This window comes from Mesoplodon densirostris, chromosome 14 (assembly GCF_025265405.1).
Source record: "Mesoplodon densirostris isolate mMesDen1 chromosome 14, mMesDen1 primary haplotype, whole genome shotgun sequence".
NCBI lineage: Eukaryota > Metazoa > Chordata > Mammalia > Artiodactyla > Ziphiidae > Mesoplodon > Mesoplodon densirostris.
This window is the reverse complement of record NC_082674.1, coordinates 68,712,104-68,733,182: the sequence shown is the minus strand read 5'-3', so window position 1 is coordinate 68,733,182 and position 21,079 is coordinate 68,712,104. Positions and strand designations below refer to the sequence as shown.

At 37.4% G+C, this 21,079-nt stretch overlaps 1 protein-coding gene across 1 annotated transcript in view; it reads left to right on the top strand.

Annotated features, from left to right (window-relative positions):
• Positions 1-20,420, top strand: part of TMEM182 (transmembrane protein 182) — a 291,206-nt gene extending 270,786 nt beyond the window's left edge. Inside the window, exon 6 of the mRNA XM_060117795.1 lies at positions 20,345-20,420. The gene's annotated coding sequence lies outside the window, so the exon portion shown is untranslated. The remainder of the gene's footprint in view (positions 1-20,344) is intronic.
• The last annotated feature ends 659 nt before the right edge of the window (positions 20,421-21,079 follow it).

Genomic DNA, 21,079 nt, shown 5'->3' with positions numbered 1-21,079 from the left:
CATTTCATTTATATCTACTGTAATCTTTATTATTTCCTTCCTTCCACTAGCTTTGGGTTAAGTCTGCTTTTGTATTTCTATTTGTAATAGAAATAGGTTAGGTTACTGATTTGAAATTTTTCTTCTTTTTTAATGCAGGCCCTTACAGCTATTAATTTCCCTCAGAACACTGCTATTGCTGCGTCCTATTAACTTTCATTCATCTCAAAATATTTTCTAATTTTCTTTGTGATTACCTTTTTGACCAGTTGGTTGATTAAAAATGTGCTGTTGAATTGTCATATTTGTGAGTTTTACAATTTTCTTTATGTTATTGATTTCTAACTAGTTCCATTGTAGTCAAAGAAGATACTTCATATGATTTCAATTTTTAAAATTTATTGAGGCTTATTTTAAAGCTTAACATTATGGTCTATCCTGGAGAAAGTTCCATGTGCACTTAAGAAAAATGTGTATTCGGCTGCTGTTGTGTGGAGTGTCTGTAGATATAGTAGGTTTACTGGGTTGTTCAAGTCTTCTATTTCCTTAGTGATTTTCTGTCTGGATCTTCTATCCATTATTGAAAGAAGGGTATTGAAGTTCCCCACCATTATTGTGGAACTATTTCAATTCTGTAAATGTTTGCTTTATATATTTTGTGACCCTGTAGTTTGGTGCATATACATGTATATATATAATATAATATATAGCTGTTTTATATATATAACATAATATATAATTGTACATATATAACATAATATATAATTGTACTATATTATATATAATATAATATAATATGTAGTTGAATCTAATATGCATAGTGGTTATATCTTCTTGATAGATTGAGTCTTGTATCAATATGTTATGTTCTTATTGGTCATTTTTAACTGTATTTGACTTAAAGTACATTTTGTATGATATTAATACAGCTACTCTAGCTGTTTGTTACTATTTGCATGAAATATCTTTTTCCATTCTTTCACTTTCAACTTATTTGCATCTAACGTGAGTTTCTTGTAGACAGTGTATTGTTAGATAGCTGTATTTAATTGGTGTGTTTAATCCATTTATATTTAAAATGATTATGATAAGGAAGGACTTCTGCCATTTGCTTTTTATATGTCATATCTTTTTTATTACTCAGTACCTCTAATACTGCCTGCTTCTTTCTGTGTTTGATTCTTTATGTGTGTGTGTTTGTGTTTGTGTGTGTATGCTTTCCCCTCCTCCTTTCTTTTTCTGTATGTTTTTACATTATCTTCTTAGTGGTTAACCTGGGGATTACATTTAAAACTCTAAATTTATAACAATCCAACTTAAATTGACAACATCTTAGCTTCAATAGCATTTATAAACTCTTCTTCAACACAGTTCTTCCCTCTCTCCCTTTATGCTGTTGTTGTTACAAATTATATCTTTATATACTGTGTGGCCACTGACATAGATTTATATTTTTTATGATTTGTGTTTTAAATTATATGAAAACAAAAATGAGATTTAAACAAAAAATTTTAATACTTCTGGCTTTTATCTTTACCAATGCAATTATCTTTACTAGTGTTCTTTATTTCTTTGTATGGCTTTGGGTTACTACCTAGCATCTTTTTATCCTGAAGGACTCCTTTTTGTATTTCTTGCAGAGTAGGCCTGCTACCAACAAACTTCCTAGATTTGTCTAGGGATGTCTTAGTTTCTCCTTCATTTTTAAAGCATCATTTTACTGGATATTGAATTCTTGGTTGACAGGTTTTTTCTTTTTTCTTCCTTTCATCACTTCAAATATGTCATCCCATTGCTTTCTGGCCCCCATGGTTTCTGATGATGCTGGGCTGTTGACCTTATTGAGAACCCCTTTTAAGTGACAAGTTGCTTCTCACCTACTGCTTTCAAGATTCTCTTCCTTTGTCTTTAAATGATTTGAATAAAATGTATTCAGTGTGGATCATTTTGAGTTTATCTTATTTGGAGTTCTTTTAGCTATTTGAATGTATAGATTTATGTCTTTCACCAAAATGCAGCCATTATTTTTTTAATGTCCCGTCTATCCCTTTCTCTTTCTCTCCCTCTTCTGGAACTTCTATAATGTGAATGTTGATACACTTTATGATGTCTCACAGGTCCTTTAGACTCTTTTTATTTCTCTTCATTCATGTTCTTTCTGCTTCTCAGACCCAATACTTTCAATTGTCTTATCTCTAAGTTTACTGATTCTTCTTCTGCCTGCTCCAATCTGCTGTTGAAACACTAGTAAAATTTCCATTGCAGCCACTGTACTTTTAAGCTCCAGTATGTTTCAGCTTTTTCTATTTCATTTCCTTTTTCTAATTTCTTTATTTTATGGATATAGTGCTTAAATGGATGAACTGATTCTTGAATCTCTCTAGTACATCATTTGCCAGACCATTACTCCTACTTCTATACTTTCTCAACTCTATAGTATCTATCTTGCAAAAACCACATAAGTTATTTATACCCATGGGAGAGATAATCCTTCAGTGGTGGTGAAGTGTGATAAATGCTATGACAGAGGCATGCCAGGTGCTATGGGAGCCTCAGGGAAAGGACATGATTTGCTCAGGGGGTGAAATGTCATGGAGACTTCTGGAGCATGTGCCACAGTTACTGACATTTGTAGAACAAGCAGGTGGGCAGTGGGCTCAGGAAGAGGAAATAGATGGGAAAGATTTGTAAAACAGTAGGAAATACTTAGTATGACACATAGTTCAGTACTTGTGATTGGTGGAGGACTTGTGAAGCAGGATGCGTTATCCATTTGCAGCCATAGTGTGATGAGCTGGTATGCCCTCCTTTTTCTAAAAATAAATTTATTTATTAATTTATTATTTATTTTTGGCTGCGTTCGGTCTTTGTTGCTGCAAGCAGGCTTTCTCTAGATGTGGCAGGAAGGGGCTACTCTTCATTGTGGTGCGCAGGCTTCTCATTGTGGTGGCTTCCCTTGTTGCGGAGCATGTGCTCTAGATACTCGGGATTCAGTAGTTGTGGCTCGTGGGCTCAGTAGTTGTGGTGCACGGGCTTAGTTGCTCCGTGGCTTGTGAGATCTTCCCAGACCAGGGCTCGAACCCATATCCCCTGCTTTGGCAGGCAGATTCTTAACCACTGCGTAACCAGGGAAGCCCTGGTATGCCCTCTTAAGGAGCTGGGATATGATCCTAAAGGCACTGGAAAGATTTTTCTGGACTAGATTTTTTTCTGCCAAAAAAGTGAACTGGTAGCATTGTGAACAGAGAAGAGGACACCTTGGGCACAGTTAGGCTAGAAGCAGTGGAAGAGTCAGGACATCATTAAACAGGTCAAACTAAGTTCTAGCTCTATTTAGGGGGGTGGCATGGATGGAGGAGAGACATGAATTTTACACTTGATTTAGGAGACTGAATCCATGTGACTTAGTGACCAATTAGATGTGCCAAATAAATGAGGTACCCAATGGCTCCCAAATTTGTGACTTGTGAGGTGAATAATAGGAGCATATAAGAAACCTTACATTTCACAAGGGGAAATGATGAGTTCAGTTTTGGACCTACTATTTCTGAATTTCCAAGAGACATTCAAGAAAACTTTATTAGTTGATTTTTCAATTATAGTACAAATATTTTTCAGAGTATCTGGGACACGGGAGAAAGTTTAGACCATTAACATACATGTAGAATCATTTAATACAAAATCTTTGTTTTCTAAACTATTAGAAGATAAATTTTAAAAACAAAAACAACAAAAAACATTCCATGAAGTTTTTTTGGTTTTGGTTTTGGTTTGTTTTTTGGCCTGGCCAAGTACAAAACCAAACCAAACCAACCCAACAATATTTTGAAAGAAAGTATCTGCAAAACATATATGTATGAAAGGGTTTATATTGAGACTACATAAGAAACTCATGTACATCAATGATAAGAAGGAAAATAACCCAATAAAGCCAAAGATTTGAACTGTTTACTAAAGAAGATGAAAAGGGAGCCAGTAAGCACATAAAAGTACATCTCACCATCTCTAGTCATCAATGAAATGCAAATTAAACCAGAATATGATACTGATATGTACCCACAAGAATGAACAAAGTTCAAAAGACTGACAAGGCCAGGTATTGATGAAGATGTGAAGCAGCTGGAATACTCTCCTATTGTCAGGAGGAATGCAAAATTGTACTACTGCTTTGGAAATCAGTTTGACAGTATTGTAGAAAGTTAAATATTGTTCTACCATGTGCCCCGGCAATCCTACTTCCAGACATCTACCCGAGACAAATGAAAGCACATGTCCACATAAGTACTGAATACTTCTATACAATGTCAGTAATGGCAATACTCATAATAACCCCTAACAACTCAAAATGTTCATCAATAGTGCTTTACTACTCAACAATAAAAATAATAACAAACATTAATACATGCAACAACAAGGCTGGATCTCAAAAATAATGTGCGAAGTGAAAAATGTAAAACTAAGACTACATACTTGTCTTAGCCTGTTTAAGCTGCTATAACAAAATACAACCAACTGGGTGGCTTATAAACAACAGAAATTTATTTCATACAGTTTTGGGGACTGGAAGTCCAAGATCAGGTGCCAGCCTGGTTGGGTTACAGTGAAGGCCCTCTTCTGGGATGCAGACTTCCCACTTTTGCTGTGTCCTAACATGGTAGAAGGGGCTAGGAAGCCCTGTGGGATCTCTTATATAAGGTCACTAATCTCATTCGTGAAGGCTCCACCCTCATGATGCATGCACATCTGAAAGGCCCCAACTCCTAATACTATCATCACTGGGGGTTAGGATTGGTTGGGTCCTAACAACACTATATAATTCCATTTATGTGAAATTCTAGGAAAGGCAAAATTATAGAGACATAAAGCAGATCAATGGTGGCTGTGTGGTCAGGGGAAAGAATGGATTAAAAAGGCCACGAGGAAACTCTTCAGTGGCCATGGAACAACTTTATGTCTTCATTGTAGTGGTGGTTACGTGACTGCAAGCAACTGCCAAAATTCACCAAATGTGGATGGGTTTATTATATGTAGTTGATGCCTCAATACAGCTGAAAATTAAAAAATGATCTCAATTATAGAATGAAGTGAATATGAATGCATTTAATAAATATCTTTATAAATAAGCACTTGTTGAAAATAATAATTCATCATAATATTGATATTACTTTTGCCCTGCAATCTCATTTTGGCTCAATTTGGTCTTTTAGTAGAATCTATTTACCAACAGAAGTTGTACGCTCATAGAAAATGTGAAGCAGCCCCACAAGAACCTTATTTTTACTTAATTTTTGTGAGATAATATTCCCAGGAGCCCTCATTTTCACTTGTTTTCATGCCACTTTAAAATAACAGTGTGGACAGCAGTAATGTCTCTATCACCCACAAATGGTTAGTGCCACATCCTGAAAAGAACTGTCCCACTTGGGGTTTTAATTGTAACTGTAACCCTCTCTACAGTGGCTCAAATGCATCGTTTGAAATGTGGCAGAGCTAACTGTTTGCGCTGTGGCCACTTTACCTCTATGATGCATTAAAAGGTGTAATCCAACTGAAATGTAAATCGCTGTTCTTGAAAACAAATTACAAATGGAGATAGCAGGACTTCAGAGTAGCTTTAAGCTTCAAAGGACCCATCCAAGACCTATTTCTTTCAGGTCTAAATTGCAGCCACACTGTTTTCAAGGGTAATAGGAGGTTGCTGAGGCACTCTGATTACAAGGTGATGGTAAACAATGCTTTTAAACACAGTGCCCGAATAGAAGAACACACAACATTAATCACTTGGATTCAAAAACACAAGAGGAAAGAGTGGTTTCCCTATGTGCTGTAGCTCTAACTAACCCCTGCAGATGGCCTGCACTGGGATCCCTTGTTAGAACACTATTTCTTATTCCTTAATACTCATCATATGGCCAATCTTAATTGCTAGTCTATTGCAAAAAAGAAAAAAAATGATGAATTTTGTTTTGTTCATGACTATGATGAGCTATTATTATTCTTACTATTATCTCTGACTTTGACTTCTCCTTTTCCTTGGTAGAAGGTGATAAGGACTGAGGCCTGAGATCATAGGTCTCAGGGGATGAAAAGGTCCCTGAAAGTTTTCCAAATCCTGGGCTGCCATGCTTGGTGAGCTGAATGAGTAGGCCTAGATTGTGAATTTTTCTAAACTCTGAATCCAGGCCCGAGCTTACCACAGCTGGTGTTTAGGTTTGATGGGCATGCAGATGGCTGATTGACACAAGACAAGAATCTTCTGGTTGGTTGGCTTGGGTTCATTTTTCACAGAATTGCTTATATAATATTTACACCTCTAGAGAATATCATTTATACTTTACTTTTCCCACATTTAAATAAACCTGGAGGGCCTCCCTGGTGGCGCAGTGGTTGAGAGTCCGCCTGCCGATGCAGGGGATACGGGTTCGTGCCCCGGTCTGGGAGGATCCCATATGCCGCAGAGCGGCTGGGCCCGTGAGCCATGGCCGCTGGGCCTGCGCATCCGGAGCCTGTGCTCCGCAACGGGAGAGGCCACAACAGTGAGAGGCCCACATACCGCAAAAAGAAAAAAAAAAAAAAAAAACCTGGAGACAAAGATAATTATTCTGTACCCACTTGCTAGATCAGCTACCTGAAAAATATGCAAATCAAGTCTCTTCCCTCCCCTTATTAAGAACTTTAAATTCTTTCATTAGAAATATTTCCTTAGGGGAATTCCCTGGTGGTCCAGTGGTTAAGACTCCATGCTTCCCTGCAGGGAGAATGGGTTCCATCCCTGGTCAGGGAACTAAGATCCCACATGCTGTGCAGCATGGCCAAAACGTTAAAAGAAATATTTCCTTAGTTGATCATCCAAAGTCCTCAGTGATATGTCCTTCTCAGCATCACTTGCTCTACAAAAGCTCACCCCAGTTCATACTAGTTTTCAATAAATCTGAGTTTTTCCACCTTTCTTAAATTTATTCTTCCTAAAATACTATTTATCAAATTGCCTGTCTTAGACCCATTGAATGCCTGTCCGTCCATCCATCCAACCATCCATCCATCCTTCCTTCCATCCATCCATCTTTTCATCCGTTAGATATCACTTATTAAAGGGTGAAAGCTTGGTACTGCAGATGAGAATTGACATTAAAAAAAAAAAACATTGACGCAATACTCAACGTGCTCAAGGTCTAGCTGGAGAGGACAGGGTGGAGAATAAACACAAATCTTAGCCCATTGCAACAAGTGTAGTGGCAAAAATTTGTATTCAGAACAATGATAGCACATGCAGTCATCCCAGCCTAGTATCTGGTATTTCATTGCAATTACTTAACTAGGTCACTGCTCACTCTACCGAACAGTGATCCTCGCGGTATCCTGTGAACGCTTCCTGAAGGCTTGTGAAATGTGGATGTTAGGAATGTGGATGAATCACTGTGTGATGTCAAGACCTCCAGCTCTAGCAGACACTTATCAGCTATGAAGGTATCTCTAAACTTCTAAATTCATCAGACACGGAGTGAAGAACTTTGGTGTGAACTAGATCAGGTCACATGAGCAAATGGCATCTCTGTCCATGAACATGAGGCACAGCTGTGCCCCTTGAATTCTCCGAGGGCAGCAGGGAGGGCTGTGGTGCCAGGCTGCCTAAGAAAGATACTAAAAAATAAAGAAGTAAGGAAGGGAGGGAGGAAGGGAGGGAGGGCAGAGATAGCTAGAACCCTAACTCTAAAACTATCTTCCTCTATGACCTTGAGTAATTTAGTCTCTCTCCCTGAATCTAAGTTTCAGGAGGACTTATTGGAAGAGATTGAGCTCTATTATTTCTCAAATTCTATCTGTTCCAGCACACTATTAGCTAAGAAGTTTCTGGAAGCTTCGAGCAATTTCAGCAATATTATTTTTATGAGAATAATTAAAATATATCTCTCTCTTATATGTAGATACATATCTCTATATCTATCTATCTCTGTATCTATCTATCTATCTAGATATAAATACAATAAATTTTAAATGCATGGTACTGCCCCCCAATGAGCACCATTTCCTACAGGTTTTATTACCATCTTCTCAGTGGCCTATGTTTTTAAAAAGTTAAATGTGTGAGCATTTTCTTTCTTTGTAATATAAACTTTGTTGATTCCACTCTTCATGCTAGAAATGATTAGAGTAGCTTTGATTCTGTAGTTTGAATCCTACTGTCTGCAACCTATAGCAGAGAAATGGTATGAGAAATAAGGTATAATTAGATTTCCTCCCAGTGTATTTTAGTCTTTGTTGCTGAATAAGATATGGTGTAGTACTGTATGTGGGGACTGATGATAATTAAATGGCAATTCTGTGTGACTATTTTTAAAGGACAAAACCAGTTGAACATTAACACGTAAGAATCATATCACACTTAGCATCTCTGAAGCCACAGTCTACACAACTGAGGGTGCTCTGGCTGCCTTATAGAAAAAGGAAATCACTTGTATCTAACTGTGGCTTATTTGAATGAGTGGCTTTAATTAGATTTTTATAACTGCGATCTTATTTTTCTTAAATAAGACGTAACTAGCTTGAATAGTGTTATTTTGTTAGACTTACAAGTTGGATGTCTGGATGATTGCTTGTTCAAACCCACTTGTGAGGATAAAAGGAGCCTATTTTAAAATATGCATGGGGAATAGGCATTAACCATGGACCTTCCCATGCAAACTGGTACGTGTGGCCATCTGACTCATATGAGGCTTAGATATTTGAGGTAGAGAATTGCAAATTATTCAGTAGGCAAAAATCTCTACTCACACTCTCTGGTATATTCTAATTTTGAGATTTATGTCACTTAGAAATGGAGACTCTGGCTAGCTTTTGAGAATTCCATTAAGTTGTAGTTTCAAGTATACTAATAATATCAATTTATTTCATAAATACAATTTGTGACTTAAATATATCATGGAACAGAAATATTCACCTTTGATTATACAACCTACCTCATGTTGCCCCAAAATAAGAACAAAACTGAAAGGCATGTTTACAAAGTTCAACTCAACATTTTAACTGTATTCAAACCTAAAGACAAAAATATACCTGCACCATAATTTCTACATACTACTTAAAATAATGCTTTGTGATCATACATTTTGCCCAAGTGTCCGTTACTTATTTATTTTTTTACAAAGCTTTAGTAGAATAAATGTAAAAATGCTCTGGCATGTCTTATCCAATTGTTACTTTTATCCAGAAGTAACCATTTTCCCCTTCTCCATGACCTAAGTACTTTGAAAAGTATCAAATTTGTCTTGTAATGATCAAAGTATTCAATAATGTACACAAATGAAAGGTAGCTTCAATTTCATTATGAATTCAATTCAATCACAAAGGCCGCTGACAGTACAAATTTGTAACAAATTGGGCAATTCAAGAAGCTATATTAATGAATGCTATGAAACACAGGGATCGTTTGTGTAAATGGAGTTGAAAAATACACCTGTTGTTTCCCATTTGTGATAATAATCATATAGCCAGGCCATAGAATAAGGTCTGCTTTCTCAGTCTATGCCCATTAGGAAACAACCCTTCATTGTTACTTTGCATGTGGAGAGGGCTTGCAGATGGTAGGGCGACAGGAAACGAAGCTGTGGGAATCATTTAGTGCAACCCTATACTCAGACAGGTGCCACTTGTAGACATTTTAATTGATCTCATTTGTTAGTTATACCTGTAAATCACACTGTTATCATCCCTGGACAAGGAATGGAAACCAGAAATTGTCACAGACTGAAGATAGCAGACCAAGTCCCCAAATGGACCAGCCATATAGATTTACTGGCTTAGTTTCACAACACTACATTAGATTGAAATTAGATACCTGGAAAAATCCAAATTACATGAGGTCTCTTGTTTCTTTATATCACATTGACAGAAAACATGGTTTAATATTCTACTGCAGCTGAGGCTGCATATCATATATTAAGATGTGTAAGTGTGTGTGTGTGTGTGTGTGTGTGTGTGTGTGTGTGTGTAAGAGAAAGGAAGTACAGTACAGTACAGTAAAGATACATGCTTACCCAAATTCTTGTTAGAAAGTACCACTTTGCATCTGGTCACTACCATCCAGTATCTGTAATGATGGAAAGATATAGGTCAAGAATAAAGAGGCATTCAAAGGTTGTAGATTTCAAGGGTGTCCCAGCCTAGGTGGTGGTGGGGTGGGAGAGGTCTGCTTTTTTGTGTTTCTTTAATGAATCACTCAGGAATAGTTAACCCTCATAAGGTCTCTGAATGAGGTTACTGCTTAGGGATTACGTATAATTTCAGCAGAAAGTCCATTACAAAAACAAACAAGCAAAAACCTCCCCCAAACTAACTTTCACTCAGCATAAAAAAAAACTATTCTGTCTTTTCAAGCCCCAGGAACTTTTCTAGGTCCTCATCAGCGACAGTGTTGCCTGGAACCTGCAGCAGTCAATGGAGATACATCCCCTTGAAGTCATCCCAAAGCATTTAGCATCAGCATCTCTGCTGGCTGGGACTTTAGTTAACTGGAGACCAAACCAAAACCCACTTTAGCTTGAATGTAGTGAATTGATGTGAAACAAAGTCCGTTTTCATCTGCATTAGTAAGAATTACAGTTAACATCATGAAATCGGTGTTACTAAATGCTCTAAAGTCTTTTGTTGTGATCACACTTAACAATGACTATTTCCTAGAAAAATATCAATGTAACTGGCGTATGAAAAATTGCTAAATTTATGCCAAGTAAAAGACAAACAAAATATGTTCTTTTGATCAAAACTGAACTTGCAATTATCACTTTATCATGTTATCATTTGTCTCTTTAATCCTTAATTTATGTAGTAAAATGTTCTATTTGACTTTGAAGTTTTCCCTTTTTTTAAGACAAGTTAACTGTATTTATAAGTGAGATAAGAACAACATATAAACATTCAGAAAATATAATTAAAAATAATAAAAACTGTGAGGTGAGAAGCTGTGGCAGATGCTGTTGCTTAAAATGTGTGAAAAATCTACTAACAGATATTCTTCACATCAATGATTCTTAACCTTTTAGGGGCATGGGGTTCTTGAACAATCTTATTAAACACTCATCCCCAAACTGAAATCAACACACTTTGTTTTACAGGATTATATGTCTGGAAATTGATTCCCTTCACATTCAGTATATAAAATAATCTTTACTCTTGTCTTCCCTGAGCAATTTATTGGTCTTTTCTGAAAGAATCTGAAATTAGCCCACAGTAGGCAAATGAACCAAAATTAATTTTTGTTCTGCTCACATGTAACTTTCAATGAGGAGACTGCTATAATTTAGTGGGAAGCCATATTTGAAAACTGGGGAGTGGTCTCTGATAAGGAAGTGACCTTTAGCATCATGTCAGTTTAAATATTTTGTTCTAACGGCAGCAAGTGCCGAAACACCTCAGCTGGGAATGTTTTGTAGTAGCAAATTGAATGAAATCTTCCCTAGCCTAAATTGCCACGTCAGAATAAGGTCTGAACCCTCTAAGTCTATTCAAGTTGAACACATGATGCATAATTTCTTCTGTCTGCAAATTCGTTAGATGATAAAGCTTATGTTGCATCTCTGGATGCTGTGTGGAGATTTTGCCACGTAGATTCACAGTGAACATCCCAAGGTGTTGAGTTAGCAGCCTCCTTCTTAGAAATGGTTCTTGGTTTGTTACTCTTCCCGGGTGGAAAATGACCCTGGGGCTCCAGGTAGCCATGCCAACCGTGCTTCCCATGAAGAACTGGGTGTTAGCTTGATTCCTGTTGACATAAGCTCTGGCATGTCCAGGAGCACTGAATCATCAAGCGGAGGAGGTGTGCTATGAGGGCACAGGCTGGAGACAGCCAGGCACATGAAGGAGGCATGAGCCAGCGGTCAAGCTCCGATCGTGCCCTCCCTTGCCACCCTCCTCTGATGCGCCTCTACACTCATCAGGAGTCCCCTACAGTGAGAATGAAAAAAGTAGAATCTGAGTTACAGGTGGCTATCTACACTGGGAAGAGGGTTTATGGGTGTTAAAACCCCGTTCATACGTGAAAAAAAAAAAAAGCAGAATGAAAATCCTCCCCACGGGCAGAACTTCCAATAGTTTGTCTTACACGGCAAGGAGAGAGCTGAAATATGGATTGATGCTAACTTATAAAATGGGGCAGATTGTTTGGCTGGATGGTCAGGGATCCGAAATGAGCAATAGTTGTGAATTGACAATGAACAGGTATGCGGATAGAAAGCTAGGAACAGACTCCAGATGTGAGAATATCTGTGCCTGATGTGAATGCTAATCAGGCTCCCACTGCAAAAAAAACTCTCCTCGGTATCAGAGGACGTGTTAGCCCAACCGTGGGTGTCAGACAGCCTCCTTCCACAGCAGTGTCTGCCCACTTGTCCATTATGGTGCAGACGGGAGCTATGGAGACCTGGACAATCAATGAGGACCTGGGGCTGCTGCCCTGCTGTGGGGTAGCAAGTCCTGGGGATGGAGCATAGGTGAGCTCCTGGGGCTCCTTCTGTGCTGGCATTATTCAGAGAGGAAGTGAATGGAAGAGGATTGTGATCCTACAGCAAAGACACCACCAAGGAGTCACATGCCTCCAACATGAAACTGGAAGACCCCAGTGGGGTGAAGAACTCTAACCAGATGCTGTGTTGGTTAAAGACAAAATGAGGTTGGTAGTGAAAGAAGGAAGTCGTATGTACCAACCATTACCATCTGGGAAACAAAGAGTTTAGTGTTTATCTGTATGTCCTCTCTCTCTCTCTCTCTGCATATGTAGATATACATGTGTATATGAATTACACACATATTACATATATCATTATGTCATAGTATATTTAAATATATTAAATAACAAATACATATTATTATATATTCTATAATACATTATTACATATTATATATAAATTATGTGTATATATATAAATAAAACTTGGGTGTGTTGGCAGTAGTTAAATTATTAAATTTTGTTCAAATATTACAGAATTCCGGGATGTGATTCCAGCTTAATAAGATGAAGGTTGAGTGTACTTCCACTTCTGCAAGGGACAGTTTTACACTCTTGAGTGGGTATCCTTTTATTTGGAAGTCTTACTAACGGAAGAAGAACGTGGCTATTAGGCCACAAAAGAAGTATTTTGTGCACGTATTTTCATCCTTGTAGGCACTCAACACACAAACCCCAATTATAGGCAGTGATGGTGGGATCTAGTGCCTGCTTCACTGCAGGATAAACCAGGGAGATGCCCACCTTCCCAGCCCCTGACAGCCCAGGCAGGACAAAGGCATGTGACCCAAGCTTAGCCAAACCTCCTTCCACAGAGGTGAAATTTCAGACACTGACCCGAGGGTATGGAGACAGTTTAAAAGATATTCATAGTACTGGTGTCCTGTTCTACAGCCGTGAATCTCAGGCATTGACAACATTCTAACCAGATTGCTACGATGGCATGGACTTGGCTGTGGTTTCTGCTGTCTAGCCTAACTTTCGTTTACCTGATTTTTTAAAAAAAATCTGTCTGCAGTGTTTGTAGGGAATTTTCAGATTCTGTCTGTAGAGAAATGACCATGTTTACTCACCTTCAAGTAGGAAAAGACACTTCTATGATGATCAGGTCACTTTTATACTCTTTCAGGTTTTTTTCTTCCTTCCTTCCTCCCTCCCTCCTTCCCTCTTTCCTTTCCTTCTTCCTCCCTTCCTTCCTTCTCTCCCCCACTCCCTTTTCCCCTCCCTCTCTCCCCCTCTTTCTTTCTTATACATACATACTTAAGGCATGGATTGTTTTATTCACATAACATTTAACAAGACCATATTTCGTTAGTTTAAATATCTTTCTTAGGTATTTCTCTTATACATTATCAGGGTCAACAGCCCCTAATTTTCAACATTAATTTAACTCTGAGGACTTTTTTGATTGTGGTAATTTCTTGAGTAAATCCAGGATTGTTTTCTCAGGAAATCTGACTTTATATCAAGGAACCTCCATTTCTGCCTTTGTCATCTCTGGCAAATTCCCGAACTTGTCTACATTTTTATTTCTTTACCAATGAAATGGGAATAGAAAATGCATTTCAAAAAATGTGATAAATGAGATACTGTTTTGCAAACATTATGTATATACTGGTGTACAAGACAACATTGGCTGTCAGTGCTGACTTAACTATATGGCACGTTCTAGGTATTCAGTGAATACTTCTGTGTTGAATGTGTTTATTTCATTAATCTGTTACCTCTACTTCATTAGTCGTTAACGAGGCATGGAATTCCCAGGGAAAGGAACACAGGATAGGGCATTTTTGCTGGAGAAAATTTGAAAAGTTGGTAAGGAACTCTGCCTCTTCTAGCTAGTATGGAGGAGACAGGTTCACTGGGTCACACTGAGTATGGGCACTGGGTGAAAACCAGTGAAAACAGAAAAGGACTAGAAGGGAATGAAAGAAGGATGGGTCTCCAGGAGAAACCGTGTCTGTTTAGGAATTTCCCGCCATGCTAGATCATCTTGGCTAAAATCCTAAGTTTTACTTCCTTGCTTAAAAATCAAAATAGTTCCAGAATGCTTCCTGGATCAGGTACAAAACCTTAATGTTTATTTTTTATGAAGCCACTCTTCCTCTGGGGGTTATTCTCCCAACTCACCTTTCCTTTCTCCTCTGAATCCTATTATGCATTGTACACCTCAGCCAAACTGTACTACTTTAAATTTCCCAGGTACGTGTATTTCTTTCCTGTCTCTCAGTCCATTTATCATAGAAGTTTTATGTGTTATGTTTTTATTTTTATTCATCTTAGAGTATTTTCTAATTATCCTTATGTTTTCTTCTTTGATCCCGTTGGTTACTTCGAGGTGTATTGCTTAATTTCCACATATTTGTGACTTTCTCAAAATTCTTTTCTGTTTTTGATTTATAATTTCATTCCACTATGGTCAGAGACATATTTTGTGTGATTTCAATCTCTTAAATGTATTAAGTCTGGTTTTATAGCTTCAAATAGGCAGTACCCTGGAGAATGTTTGATGTGCACTTGAGAACAATGTGTATTCTGCTTTTGTTTGAGAGTGTCCTATAGATGTGTTTCTAGTTGTTTTATAGTGTTGCTTCAGTCTTCCATTAACTAGTTGGTCTTCTATCTAGTTTGTTTTTCCACTACTGAAAATTGGGTATTGAAGTCTCTAACTATTGTTAAATTGCGTATTTCTGCCTTCAGTTCTGTCAGTTTTTGCTTCATGTATTTTGGGGCTCTATTGTTAGATATTAATACATACATTCTTATGATTGTTATATCTTCTTTTTTTTTTTTTTTTTTTTTTTTTTTTTTTTGCGGTACATGGGCCTCTCACTGTTGTGGCTTCTCCCGTTGTGGAGCACAGGCTCTGGACGCGCAGGCTCAGCGGCCATGGCTCACGGGCCCAGCTGCTCCACGGCATGTGGGATCTTCCCAGACCAGGGCATGAACCCATGTCCCCTGCCTCGGCAGGCGAACTCTCAACCACTGCGTCACCAGGGAAGCCCTGATCATTATATCTTCTTGATTAAACTTGTTATCATTATAAAATATCCTTCTTTATATCTATTAATTTTTTCATAAAGTTTATTTTGCCTGATATTAGTATAGCATTAATGCTGTCTTTTGATTACTATTTGCATTGTACTTTTTAAGAAATCCTTTTTCTTTTAATCTATTTCTGTTTTAAAAACTAAGGCATTTTTATAGATAGCATGATTGAATCATGGTTTCTATTTTTTAATACATTCTGTCAATCTCTGCCTTTTGATTGGAATATTTAATTAATTTACATTTAATAAAATTGCCAACAGGTTAGAATTTATGCGTGCTATTTTACTATTTTTGTTTGGTTCTTATGGATTTGCTGCAAGTCCTGAAAAAGTTGAAACTGACAATTTTGGTCATTGTTCTTGCTGCTTTTATGGAAGAGAGGATTTTGAATGTCCTCCCTCTGCTATTTTTATTGATGTCAATATTGCATTTCTTTTTGCTTCTTTTTAATAGTTTTTATATCTGCTGACATTATCCATTTGGCATTTCATGTCTACTTTCTCCATTAAATTCTTTAACATAATAACCATAGTTATTTTAAATTCCAGCATCTTAGTCGTATATATATATCTGGTGTGATGATTGCTTCATCTCTTTACAGTACATATATATATACTTTTGTCATGGCTTTTGCATTTTTTTCTTGAAAGATAGGCATATATCAGGTAATAGGTCCTAAGGCAATAGAACTTTAGTGTTAGAGTTTATCTTAATTCAGCTATAAAATGAGTATGGTTTAGCTATAGATACCAAAGTGTTCAAAGTCCTCTGGTGGATTTGCTTTGCCTTCCCATCTTGGCTTTGTGGTTTGCCTTTATACTACTTCTCAGAGAGGATCTTAGTCTCCCAGCTCTTTCAGCTGTAATTTCCTGTTGTTACTGGAGGCTTGTCAGTGTGACTGGGGTGTGCAGGGAAGGGAGATATTCTCTGATATTCCGATTAAGCCTCACTTTCTTAGTGTACTGGTGCTTTGGATGGTTGGCTTTCAGGACTACTGCTATCCCTACTCCAGTGTTAGAGTTTTTCCCTCATGCCTCCTAGCTCCTTACTAGCCATGGCATTAAGATGGAGCAGGGCAGAGTTCCTCTTCACCCAGAATTGAATTGGTGAAGTTCTTCTCCCAAGGGACTAGCTCTTTTATAACAATTAACTAATTAATAATTAATTAATTAGGTTGTGCCAGGCCTTAGCTGCTGCAGGCCAGCTCCTTAGTTGTGGCATGCATGTGGGATCTAGTTCCCTGACTAGGAATCGAACCTGGGCCCCCTACTTTGGGAGCGTGGAGTCTTATCCACTGTGCCACCAGGGAGGTCCCAACTAGGTCTTCATTAGGGAGAAGAGTCAGAGGTTTTCACAAAGGCCATTCTTCCCTTCCGTTACAGGGGCCACTGGGGAACTTTCTTGTATTCCTGTGCTAACCTAATAGGGTTTCTGGAGGGAAAGCTAGTGAAAGTGTGGGAGCCCCCTATGACTTTCATAATAGGTCTCACTCAGCTTCCAAATTTTGGTCAAAATAACTATTTAAATGTTTCTATTAGTTATACGGCATTGTGTAGCTTCTGTTGCAGGTAAGCAAATCTCAAGTACTTTATCTTCCTGGATGCACCTGACTCTATACATTCTGTGGTGTCAGTTTCACTTGCAAACTCAGTTCCCTGATGGGTCCAAGAAAAGTTCCTGATTTTCAGTTTTTTCTAGCTTTTTCTTGTTGTAAGGATGAAGTAATGAATTTCAAGTTCTTTACATATTGTAGGTGAAACAGGAAGTTCTTCTCTCGTATTTTAATAGTTCAGTATTTTTCATTTTAACCACTGTGGTGGATCTTTAGTGGGATCTCATTATGGTTTAATTTGCATTTTCTGACTACTAATATTGATTGGCTGCTGGAAAGTCCCTATTCTTTGGATATACTCTTCCTCTTCCAGCCTCTCATCTATTTTCTACTGGGTCTTCACTCCTTTTTTATTATAGAAGTTCTTCATGTATATTTTGAACATGAGACTTCCAATCAGTGGGTTTTTTTAATTCAAACTTACAATGTCTTTGATAAAAATAAGTTTTAATTTTAATGTAGTTAATTTATAAATCATTTCATTTATGGTTTATTTTTTATAACTTTTTTACAAATAAATTTATTTATTTGTTTTTATTTTCTTATTGCTTTTTGTGTCTCATTTAAGAATAATTTTCCTACCCAAAGTTTTAGAGATATTCTCCTATGCCACTTCCCAGAAGATTTATTGTCTTATTTTTATGTTGAGAACTACAGTTTAACTGGAATTGACTTTTATATAGGTTGTGTGGTAGGGATCGATTTTGTCTTTTTTTGTTGTTAGGCTATCCTATTATTGGCTATCTTTTTTCTCAACTATATAATGACTTCCACCATATTTACTAAATATTCTTAGAAAGTAAATTCTCAAGTTATAACACAGTACTTTGAATACTGATCGCCACTGACTTATGATGGTTCAACTTATATTTTTTCCACTTTATGATGGTGCAAAAGCGATAGGCATTCAGCAGAAAGCGTGCTTCAAATTTTGGCTTTTGGTCTTTGCCCAGGCTAGCCATATGTGGTACTATCCTCTCTTGTGATGCTGGGAAGAGGCAGTGCACAGCTCCCAGGTGGCCACGTGATCCTGAGGGTAAACAACTGATACACTTACCACCATTCTGTACCCATACAACCATTCTGGTTTTCACTTCCATTACAGTATTTAATAAATTACCCGAGACAGCCAACACTTTATTATAAACTAACCTTTGTGTTAAACAGTTTGGTGCAACTGTAGGCTAATGTAAGTTTTCTGGGCATGTTTAAGATAACCTAGGGTAAGCTATGATGTTTGGTAGGTTAGGTGTATTAAACGTATTGGGATTCATGCTATTTTCAATTTGTGTTAGATTTATCAGGATGTAACCCAATTGTAAGTTGAGATAGATCTGTATTTTCAAAAATAGCACATTCTTTGATAACTATATTTATTTTTTGAAAATGTGCAATCCTTTAGATGGGGGAGAGATAAATTTGGATAATACAATTTCTGTCCAAACCAATAGATTTAATAATGTGATAGATTTCCTTATGTAGACTATACAATGAATAGGACATTATCAAAAATATTTTCAAAATAACTTGTGGTAGTAATATAGAAGTATAAGTATATATCTCAAAGCTAAAAACTTGGAAGGTAATTAAAAATTTGGATTAGTAAATTCTAGTATATTTGTTAATAATTTTATTAATAATAATTCAATTATAAATCTTTATAGTCATAATAATATTCATAAGACTAATATATTGATACCAGATTTTTTCATATTAATGTAAATTTATTAATACAATAGTATGATTGACATCTCCATGTCTCAGTCTCTTTTACTTAATTCTTTCCTCTGTCATCACCGAAAGTTTTGGTGTTCCAGGCTTTCCCTTTCCTAGTACCGGTGGGAAAGTGCTTTTCAAAGCTGTTTGTTTCATGTTTTCCAATGGCCCGTTGGCTACAGTACGTTTTATAGTCAATCCCAGATTTAAGGGGTAGAGAAATAGACTCCATCTTTTTATAAGAAGAGTGGGGAGATCAAATTGCAAAGGGGGTGTCCAGCATACAGGGAGGTGGGAATTTGGAGCCATTTTGGGAGTTATTTATATTCACTTTGTAAGCACAGCACTTTTTACAGCATTTGATCCATAGAAGGCACTAAATAAATGCTTGCTGCCTGAATGACGGACTGAATGAATATATACTGTGAAAGTAGGCATTCATATTTCACATTGAAGAATAACTATTTACAATTACTTTTCTTCTTCTTTTAAGACTAGCTGCCTTGAAATGGTAACCTGCTTAACTGTTACTTTAAGTTATGGCCATTCTTTCTTATTTTAGGCTAAGAAATTCAATCAAGTGCATCCACATTTCGTCACAGCAACGTGTTAAAAATAGACTACTTAGCAGGCTTTTCTTTTTTTTTAATAGATCTTTATTGGAGTATAATTGCTTCACAATACCGTGTTAGTTTCTGTTGCACAACAAAGCGAATCAGCCATATGCATATACATGTCTCCATATCCCCTCCCTCTTGAGCCTCCCTCCCACCCTCCCTATCCCACCCCTCTAGGACATTGCAAAGCACGGAGCTGATCTCCCTGTGCTATACTGCTGCTTCCCACTAGCTATCTATTTTACATTTGGTAGTATGTATATGTCAATGCTACTCTCACTTCGCCCCAGCTTCAGGCTTTTGCAGGTTAGAGGTTTTAAACATCCAAATGATGAGGAAGAAACAATTTCAGCATTTTGTTAGTAAGGGTAAAAATGGAATACATAGTATCGACTGGAAGATTTCTTTTTCTCCTCGAAGAAGAACAGATAGTATGGCATATGCTTTTCTAAATGTGGAGCTGTTCAAGGCTGAATACAACTAGCACAACAGTAGCGATTAGATGACTCAGCTTCGAAAACGCTCCTTGACTACGCTATGCAAAGTCAAGTGGTCTAGAATGAAATACAGTGAAAGCTGTAATTAATAGATTAATCTGAGATTTTTTTCCCTAGGTTTCAAGATTAGTTTGATTTCTTAAAAAAGTTTTTTTGCTTGTAAAGTCATGATAAAATTTTTTTTCACCTATTCTTTTTGCAGTCTGGAAATTATTGAGGGCTGAACGTCCTATCATTTCTGACAGATGCAACAGATGTTTTAGCAAACAATTCTCAAAATTGCTCGCCAGAAACGTTTTTTTTTTTTTTTTTTTTTTTTTTTTTTTTTTTGCGGTACGCGGGCCTCTCACTGTTGTGGCCTCTTCTATTGCAGGGCACAGGCTTCGGACGCGCAGGCTCAGCGGCCGTGGCTCACGAGCCCAGCCGCTCCGCGGCATGTGGGATCTTCCCGGACTGGGGCATGAACCTGTGTCCCCTGCATCGGCAGGCGGACCCTCAACCACTGCGCCACCAGGGAAGCCCAGAAAAGGTTTCCTTTAAAGGTATGAATTCAAATTTTCTTTCTGGAGCTCGTATTGTCAGAGTTGTTCAGTTGTAATCCTCACTTGTAAAGGATTAATGTCTTTAGACATACTTATGAAACCGCCGTGAGCATCACATTTCTTGGTTCTATGATTAGGTTTTACAGGTTTGGGTACAATTAGCTAGTTTTCTACTTCGTCCTACTGTTTTAATTGCTCTGCTCTTTTCTGTCACTCATCAACTCATCTTCCTGGAGGTCAAAATGGGACCAGTTACTAATCAAGGCCAATGGCAACCATGACTGCTTTGGGGAGCCATGTTTCATCTGTCAAGGGGCATCTATCACTCCTCTCCTTGTCAAAAAGAAAATTAAATTAGACTAATACAAATCTCTATTTTGCCCCGATTAAAGGCCTATGTCCTCCCTAGGCATTGCCTGACACGATTTTGACTTGTGAGAGACTCAATGTTCTTATAACATTATTTGGAGAGAGTGTGCCTGTCTCCCTGGGTCATTATTCTTCAGATTCATTTGTTTTTCATGGACTATAGGCTAGATAATCTAGACCTCCTCTGGGGTGTTAAT